Raw genomic sequence first — 8,950 nt, 5'->3', positions numbered from 1 at the left:
GCCCCTGCGCCCCATGCAAGTGCTGTACCGCATTTGCGCATATCCATGAGCGCCCCTGCACCCCATGCAAGCACTGCACCACTGCTTGCGCATGTGCACGTGCCCCACACCCCATGTGAGCACTGCACTTTAAATGCGCATGAGCTCCCCTGCACCACGTGCAAGCGCTGCATCACCATTTGTGCATGCGCACGAGCACCCCCGTGCTTTGCGCAGGCGCATACAGTGGCGCGGTGCTTGCACATGCGTGCTCCCGCTCTTGAGAGAGAGTGCACACACTTATTCACACATGCAGATGGGTGCGGGGGTGCCTCGCCTTCCCCATGCAGTCCGCAGGGTGAAAAAGGTTGGGGACCCCTGCTCTAGCCAGCAGGTCACTAAGGCATGTGTCCCCGTGGCCGGATGAGACCCTCCAAGCTTTCTGGGCAAGCATTGCAACCAGCATGAATGGTAATGGCATCCGCCCAGATAATGAATATTAATGAGATATATCTGCATGGACCAATGACAGTGTTCTAGAGGTGGAGTCACCAGAGTCTCTGCAGGAGGAAGAGAGGGAGAGAATAGAGTTTTGATGATGCTGGAATCTGGGTGAGGGAGAGTGGTGGTTGAGGAGGAGGAGGAGGAGAATGGAGGATGTTTGGTTAAGAGTTAACAACTCTGCTTGTACTGTCATCATCTGTAACAATAAACAATTTGTATTTGGTGCTTTTAAAATGACAGGTTGCCTGGACCTCTATCCTGAAAGATAAACAGTGTTGATGTCATCAACCAGTGGGAGCTGAACGACACATAGCGCGAGCCCTTCGCTTGGTGGAACAACCAGGGGCCACGCGGGAACGTGACAACGGTGAACTCCCAAATCAGTCCCGCCACCCATCTATTCCCCCTTTCCCTTATTTTCATGTAACGCGGGCAGGGATGACGTTTCTCTGGTGACATCAGGTTTCAAATTAGTTTAAACTAGTTAATGTCTCCAGAGATGAGGCCAGTCCTGCACGCCTTACTTGAGAGCAAGGAAGAGAAGTAACGGATTGGGGTGTGTGTGATTCTATCGGGGTTCTTTCTCAGTTGTGAATCGTGGCGTGCTTTGCAACATGACTGTTCAGGCCTTTGATATTTTGTATTCTGAAACGAGGAAGGACCTTTCCACCATGTCCTTTTTCTATAAAAAGCTTTTTCAGAAATGTAGTTGTCTCAGGTTTGACTGGGGGGGAGGATCCTCGGACAGGCTTCTGGGCTGAACCTGGGAAGTTCTACCCCACTTGTCTGCAAACCTGGCGTGTTTCTTTGGGGCATGAACCCCCTCCCTGGCTCCTCTAGAACCATATCAGGAGGACACTTGCAACGCTTCCCCCACCCTCCAGCACCCACCCCCCACCCTGCCCTGGGACTCTTTTCTGGCCACACGTATCCGCGTTGTGCTCCATTTATGGGATTTCTGGGACTCATCTGTTGGAGTTCTCCCTGTGCTGCCTGGGCGTCCCCAGGGAGGCAACCTTCTCCTGGGTTCTTGGGTGCACCTCCCCCCCCATCTCCCCTTCGCCCTGGAGTCGGAGAGCCCTCGGGGCTGCCAACCAGGAAAGAATCGGCAGAGGCAGGCCCAGGAAGGAGTAGCGGCCAAGAGGCAGGACGAGAGGAAGAGATGGAGCTGGGCAAGGGAAGTCTCCCTGCGGTGCAGCAAGGATGAGTGGTGAACGCTTGAAGCAACCCAGGGCTCCCGTGTGAGCACCGATGGCGGTTTGAGACGCAAGACGGGTTGTGAATCAAACCCCAGCCATGCTGAATTGTTCAGCTCTCCAGAAGAGTCAGACCCTTAGAGAAGGACTAGAAATGCTTGCCTGGGACCACCGTGGGTTTTATTTAGAGGACCAGGAGCAGACCTCACACCCACATATAAGTCAGGAAAGGGCCGGGCAGCCTCTTCTGCTGAGAGGACATCCTGGAACGATGGAAGCCCACTTGGCCTCCCGGGTCTGGTTCCCTGAGAGGCAAAAGCCGCTTGGGCTTTCCTCACGCGTCCCAGAGGGCTTCCTGGGATGGGATGTTGTGGTAAACAGGGGGCAGTAAACAGGCCAGATCATAATGGTTTTAAGGATGATGAAAGCAGCCTGCAGGCCAGCAGCCTTGCCCCCCTTGGCCAGCTCGGGTCATCAAGACATGTCATAGAGGAAAGACAAGCCCTCTGTCCCCCCCTCAAAATTTTCCCTCAGAGTGAATGCGGTCCTGAGCAAAGAACCATTTTTTTTGCTTAGTTCACTCAAATTATTGTTATTCTTATCATTCTTATCATTATCATTATTATTCTGATTATTATTATTATCCTGATTACTTTTATTCTGATTATTATTATTATCAATATTATTATCATTATTATTATTATCATTATTATTATCAATATCATTATCATTATTAGTAGTAGTTTAATTATTGATATATCCTATCCATCTGGCAGCCAGGGCCCCTCTGGGGCCAAAGTGGTCCAATATGGAGGGCCACTTAAAAAAAGGTAGGTGGGGGGGCGGAAGGAGGGCGGGAGGGAGGGGGTTCTTTCAGTCTATCCTCCCAGGGCTTGGCTTCCAGGTCCAGCAGGGGGTTGGATTGGATGGTCTCATCAGCCCTTCCAAGCCCACCATCTTAGGACAGATTTGCCAGACTCTGTTCCTTGCGCCTCTTATTTATTTATTTATTTATTTATTTATTTATTTATTTATTTATTTATTTATTTATTTATTTATTTATTTATTCAATTTATATGCCGCCCACACTACCCAGAGGTCTCTGGGCGGCTTACAACTCTCTTATTGGTAACCACCGATCCCATGTTCTCCCTTTCAGAGCTTCAGCATCAGGTTAGCATCCAGCTGCAGGGCCTGGAAGATGCTGATGTGGCTGCCCAAGATCTCCTCCACACAGCTGGAGAGAGCAAGACGAAGCTGCTGGTCCCTCTTTTGACCGAAGAGATGCTGAAAGAGGTAAGAGGCAATTTTTCACAATCAACAGCAATTTGTTTGGAAAGTTGTCTTCGGAGTCTTTGGAGCTGCAGAGGAGGGCATCTCGGCAATGGCTTTTATCAATCTTTCCATCGTTCCAGAGGGCAGGTCTGATAGGAGGGGACAGTCTGAAAGGCAGGATCTAACTTTTTTTTTTTTTTTTAAAAATAACTTTTATGACATCACAAACAGACACACAAAACAAACAAAAACATATACATATGTGCGGGGGTGTTTTCCATACAATCATACAGTGGTGCCTCGCATAGCGATCGCTCTGATTAGCGATGAAATCACTTTGCAACACATTTTTTGCAGTTGCAAAAGAGATTGCTTTGTGATGTTCCCTATGGGGGAATTTCACTTTGCGATGATCGGTTCCCTGCTTCGGGCACCGATCATCGCAAAGTGGTGATTTTTTTAACAGCTGATTGGCAGTATCAAAATGGCCGCTGAGTAAACAAAATGGCCGCCCGCTGTTTTCTGGGATGGATTCCTTGCTCTACAGCCACCAAAAATGGCCGCGCTATGGAGGACCTTCGCTGAACGGTGCGTTTTAAGCCCATAGGAACGCATTAATCGCGTTTTAATGCGTTTCTATGGGCTTTTTAATATCGCATAGCGACGTTTTCGTTTTGCAGCGATTTCGCTGGAACGAATTAACGTCGCAATGCGAGGCACCACTGTATCCAATATGTAGTCTGACTACATAAACCATATTTCCCTACCAAGATATTTAAACCATATTATATTCTAAAACGGAGAATATAATATGGTTTAAATATCTTAATAGGGCAATATGGTTTATGTAGTCAGACTATATATTGGATATGATTGTATGGAAAACACCTTCCCGCATATATGTTTTTGTTTATTTTGTATGTCTGTTTGTGATGCAATAAAAGTTTTTAATATCTGTGTGTGTATACAGTATATAATATGGTTTAAATATCTTAGTAGGGCAATATGGTTTATGTAGTCAGACTATATATTGGATATGATTGTATGGAAAACACCTTCCCGCATATAGGTTTTTGTTTGTTTCTTATGTCTGTTTGTGATGTAAGAAAAGTTTTTAATATGTGTGTGTGTATATATAATATGGTTTAAATATCTTAGTAGGGCAATATGGTTTATGTAGTCAGACTATATACTGGATATGATTGTATGGAAAACACCTTCCCGCATATAGGTTTTTGTTTGTTTTTTATGTCTGTTTGTGATGTAATAAAAGTTTTTTAATATGTGTGTGTGTGTATGTGTATGTATGTGTGTATGTGTATGTATATTTTGTATCAATGCTTCAACTATTAAGTTTAGTAAACACCTTCCTGATTTATAATAATTAACATACATACATTATCTGAAGTATAATCTTACACCTATATTTATCTTTCACTAAGCATTTTCTATTATTATATTTAACATGAAACATTTCAAGTTTAAGAATTATATATTCTTATCTATTACCTATATAGATGAACGTCCAGAGTTGCTAACAATATATCTTAATATAGTTACTTAAGAAAAAATAAATTTGTAGATTCTTTTCTTGCATCCTTATCAATCCAGTTATACATCAGAGTGTCAATGCTTTTGCAATCAAGAAAAATCAGTATTTTAAAGTGAAAAGAAGAGGAAATGATATCTATATGTGGTTGTAGTGGGTTTTTCAGGCTCTTTGACCGTGTTTTGAAGGTTGTTGTTCCTGACGTTTCGCCAGACTCTGTGGCTGGCATCTTCAGAGGACTGGAGTAGGAACTCAGTCCATGCTCTGTTGCTGTTTGCTGGGTAGCTGAGCATTTATAGCTGTGGGAACAGCTTTTTGTCCTATTCAGGAGATAGGTTGATGATGGTGATCAGCGTGTTTTTGTTGTGGATGTATTGTTATGATAAGAGGGAGAGATTATCTGTCACTGTGATTGATGGGTATCTTTAGCTGGTCTTTTTTTGTGCAATGACCCCTGGCTCTCGTGGCTGGGTAGAGTTGGTTGACCTTTTGCAGGCTGTATTTTCCAGTGCTGGGAGCCAGGCCTTATTAAGTTTTATAGACTTTCCTCTTCTTTGTTGAAGCTCTGCTGGTGCTTATGGATTTCAGTGGCTTCCCTGTGCAGTCTAACATAAAGCTTGCTGGGGTTGTCCAGTAGTCCAGTGTTTTGAAATAGAATTTCACGCCCGGCTTGTTTTAGGGAATGTTCAGCTACTGCTGATTTTTCCGGTTGCTGTAGTTTGCAGTGTCTCTCATGCTGTTTGAGTCTGGTGTGAAAGCTGCGTTTTGTGGTTCCAATATACAGTGGTGCCTCGCATTACGACATTAATTCATTCCAGCAAAATCGCTGTAGAACGAAAACGTCGTTAAGCAAAATAAAAAAGCCATTGAAATGCATTAAAACCTGGTTAATGCGTTCCAATCGGCTAAGAACTCACCGTCCAGCACAGATCCTCCATAGGGGTGGCCATTTTTGGGTTCCTGTGCAGCGAAAAATGGCTCCTAAACACAGCAGGGAGCCATTTTGAAACCCCGGCGATCAGCTGTTTTGATCATCGGAAAGCGAAAATTGGTTCCTGAAACAGGGAACCGATCATCGCACAACAAAATTCCCACATTCAAAAATCTTGTCATAATGCGGATTCGTCGATAACGGAGCGCCTGTCTTGCGATGCACCACAATGGCAAGGTATCCGGTATACTCCTGCAGTGGTGAGGGGCTTCCTTTTGTCCTTTGCTGACTGTAATATTTGTGGTGTAATATTTGTAGGCTGTGTTTTTTCAAAAGTTTCCCCATGCGGTCCATTACCCCTTTGATGTAAGGCAGAAAGACTTTATTTGTGGGTGCCTGTTTTTCCTCTTCAGTTTGGTGTTGTTTTCTTGGTTTCATTCTTGGAATAGCCATTCGCCTGTAGGGCCCAGTTCAGATGGTTGAGTTCGGTGCTGAGAAATGGAGCTTCACAGTTCCCATTTGCACGGTCTACCAGAGTTTTGATTATGCCTCTTTTTTGTCGTGGGTGGTGGTTGGAGTGTTTGTGTAGGTACCGGTCTCTGTGTGTGGGTTTTCTGTGGACCTTGTGTCCCAATAGGAGGCCAGTTTTGCGTATGACCACAACATCTAAGAAAGGGAGCTGGCCCTCTGTTTCTTTTTCCTTGGTGAATTGTATAATTGGGTGGATGCTGTTAAGACAGTTTTGAAATTCTTCCAGTTTTTCTTCACCATGGTTCCAAATTGCGAAGGTGTCATCCATGTATCGGAACCAGACTGTGGGTGTGAAGGGTGCCGAAGCCAGGGCCTTTTTTTCGAAATGTTCCATGTATGGTCAACCCTCGACTTCTGAACGTCCCTAGATACGGATTTTTCGATTTACGAACAGCTCCGTTGGCAAAAATTGGCATCGAATTGCGAACAGAGCTCGACTTGGGAACAAGGTCAAGGCTCTGTTTGCAAGTCAATGCCTTTTTTTTTTTTTTTTTTTTTTGCTAACAGAGCCGTTTGTAAATGGCTTCCTGCAAAAAGGCAGGGAGAAAGGGCTGGAACTTCGAATTTCCTGCCCTTTCTCCCTGCCTTTTTGCCTTCAGAGCTCTCACACAGCTCTCTCCGATGTCGGGGGGAAGCCCTTTGAGAGTTCTGAAGCTGCCGATCGCGGCGGCGGGGACCACGAGGGAGGTATCCCAGGGCTTGCCTGCCACCATGGGAGACCTCCCTGGGGGTCCCTGCCGCCATGATCTGCGCCTTCAGAGCTCTCAAAGGGCTTCCTCCGATGTTGGGCAGAAAGCCCTTTGAGAGCTCCGAAGGCAAAAATTCGAATTTCCAGCGCTTTCTCCCTGCCTTTTTGCAGGGAGCCATTTATGAACAGCCCCGTAGGGAAAAAAAAAAAAAAGGCATTGATTTGGAAACAGAGCCTCGACCTTGTTCTCAAAGGGCTTTCCCCCCGAGATCGGAGGAAGCCCTTTGAGACCTCCGAAGCCAAAAAGGCAGGGAGAAAGGCCTGGAAATTCAATTTTCCAGCCCTTTCCCCCTGCTTTTTTGCCTTTTGAAATGCTGGAATGGATTAATTCCATTCCCATGCATTTCAATGGGAAATGGTACTTCGAGTTACGAACTTTTTGACGTACGAATGTCGTTCCAATACGGATTAAGTTTGTAAGTCGAGGTACCACTGTAGGAGTTTGCTATAACTGGGCTGAGGGGGCTCCCCATGGCCACTTCATCTGTCTGTTCATAGAACTTGTTATCCTACTGAAAGTAGGTGGTTGTTAGGCAGTGTTGGAAAAGGGCCTTGATGTCTTCTGGAAAGATCTGCTGGAAGAGTGTCAGTACGTTGCATGGGTGGGGAAATTATTTAGATTTAACTGGGGTGTGGGGTGAGTTGGCTTGTATATTAGACTCTGGCTACGGTGGAATTTCTATGTTGTACTCAGCTGGGGGGTCTGTCTTTTTTTCTTGGGGGTGGGGCTATTGCTTATATTGCTTGTTTTGTTAAAGTTGGCTCCGGTTGGGTGTCCTGTTACTCGAAAATACAGGGTGGGGGTCGTTTGCAATGAATGTTTAACAAAATGTTTGTTGTTCTCGGTATTTTTGGTGAAATTGATGGTTTTTTAGAAGTTTTATGTCATATGAGCATTTAAAGATTGTAATACATGGGATATCTAGCAGAGTAAACACCTTGATAATATGGACTAGGTGCACTGTAATGGTTGGGCACTTGAAATGTACAGAGAGTTGAAAATAGATAACAAATGCAGTGATGCCTCGCTTAGCAATTGCTCAATTTAATGATGAAATTGCTTAGCGATGACTTTTTCTGAGCCTTTTTGCGCTTCATTTAACGATGGTCCCTATGGGCGATTTTCGCTTAGCGATGGTTGGGACCATGCTTCACATAACAATTAAATTTTGGGTCACCTGATTAGCATAACGATGGTTTAAACAGCCTCATGTTTGCTGTTTTTAAAATGTTTTTAAGTTAAAGTTTATGCGTGCTTTTTTACTCTTTCAGCAATGGGGGTGGGGGGGTACCGGACGATAGGAAACGGATGAGGGCAAGCCTGGGGAACAGATTTGTTTTGGTGCTTACTAGTAATATTTAGTCAGTGGTGTAAGACAAAAGATAGTTTAGTTAAAATATTGGCTTTGGGGGGCAGGGTTGGGTTTGGTCGCTGTCTGCCGGAAGGATTGTGCACGCTGGGCCATTTGACCAGCACTTCTAGCCAGGGTCGGATCATGGAATCAATCCAGAGTTTAGGAAAGTTAGTATCTTTTTCTGAAGATGACAGTTCTGAGAAACCCCCAGCCGCCCTCGTTACCAGCCTGGCTGGATGGGAGATTCTGGCCACGGACAGCCAAAACTTTCCTGACCTCTGGATTCATTGGTTCCCCGAAAGCCTGTCCCCCATTTCAAGTTTGCAAGGGGATAAAGAAGGAAGTAATGATGCCTCAACCTGATCTGCTTGTTTAGGGAGCTCCGGAGGAACGCAGCAAGAGAGCCAGCGACCTCCTTCTGTCTTTGGCCAAAGGCCACTTCCAGGAGGTCATGGGATACCTGCAGAACATCTTAAAGGAGGTGGACACGCCACCCCACCCCATGCTGCTGAAGACCCTGGAGAACTTCAGCTCTCGCTACGGTCTGCACCTCTCGAGTTTTTCTTCCATGGTTGTGGGTTTTGATGTCCTCCTTTCCCAGATGGCTTGCGGGGAGGGGGATTGGGGGAGGACTAGTGAACTGAAGAAGCTGGACCAAAGGTGCCAAATTCATGAGACCTCCATTAAAATTAGAAGTGGGAAGGGACCCCCTTTTCCCCAACTGCACAATGTCCGACTAATTGCAGGAAAGCCCACCCTTTCCCCAGTGTTCCTTATTTGTTCTTGAATCCCTGGTGGAGTGTGGTGTCTTTTCTGCCGGACCCCCTCGCCTTGCTGTTTTCCCTGCTTCTACCTTGGGTCTCAAAAAAGACTCGCCCAAGC

This window comes from Pogona vitticeps, chromosome 12, assembly GCF_051106095.1.
Source record: "Pogona vitticeps strain Pit_001003342236 chromosome 12, PviZW2.1, whole genome shotgun sequence".
NCBI lineage: Eukaryota > Metazoa > Chordata > Lepidosauria > Squamata > Agamidae > Pogona > Pogona vitticeps.
Note: the sequence above shows the minus strand (reverse complement) of the source record.